This window comes from Zea mays, unplaced genomic scaffold, assembly GCF_902167145.1.
Source record: "Zea mays cultivar B73 unplaced genomic scaffold, Zm-B73-REFERENCE-NAM-5.0 scaffold_650, whole genome shotgun sequence".
Taxonomy (NCBI): Eukaryota; Viridiplantae; Streptophyta; class Magnoliopsida; order Poales; family Poaceae; genus Zea; species Zea mays.
Genome location: NW_023367312.1, coordinates 12,501 through 13,545, shown reverse-complemented (window position 1 = coordinate 13,545; position 1,045 = coordinate 12,501).

The window sequence follows — 1,045 nt, the reverse complement described above, 5'->3', positions numbered from 1 at the left end:
GAAATAGGCTATTAAGTAACTCTAAATGAATTGTGGATACATCTGTATCCTTAACATACTGAAACGACTGCCATTATTCGTATCAAACCAATAGCGATTCATAAAAGCTAAATCTTGTAATCAATGGTGGGCCAATAATGAATTTTTTTGCATATGTATTAAGACGCTTGGTCTGATTTCGAAATTGTCCAGAGTTTTTTATGTTGTTTTCATTGCAAAATGATGGATCTCCTTCCGTAACTTTCCAATTACGAGTACGAGAATTGAAAGACATGAAAATTCTCAATTCTCTACGGCGTCTAGGAGATGGATCGAATATTTTCAGGAACAAGAAAATCAGAAGAATCTTTTTCTCTATTCACTACCATTCCGCGTCTTCGACTTCTATTAGTTTCTTTTCTTCTTTAATGCAATAGCTATAGTTTGATATAGAATCCATTTCTCAAAGTAATGGAAACCATTCTCTTATAGGAAATGGTTCGAAAATCGCTATTCCACCTTTTAGGTTTAGGTATCGTGAAAAGTGATACCTGTGAAGATCGTGCATTTCAGTCACATTCAGATCCGTTTTTCGAGTCCATGATATAACCAAATTGGATGGATCTTCCACCCGTTTAGCTAAGAAAGAATAGATGCAGAGGTGGATAATAGATTGATATGAAGATCATGAGCTGCCCCATAATGAAACCGCCAGTAGTCGCGAATATCTCCTTCTTCCCTAACCCAAGATTGGAGAAAGAAGATCTAAGAGGGACCTATGGAGAATGTGGTCAGAAATCCATATAGAGTCCGACCACAACGACCGAATTAATTATCCTCATCGAGAAACTTAGACTACTTTAGACTACTTAAGTAGAAAAGATTTGAAAATCATGGCATGGGTCTCCTTTTTTCTTTCTTTAGAGTTTTCTATATGCACAATTTCTCGATGTTTCGATGAGAATTTCTTGACTTTCCATATATAGAAAGAGATAGACTATAAATGACATCTCTTATGTCAATAAGACCAAAGGAATGGATATTAAATGATAGGAAGTGCTAAGAA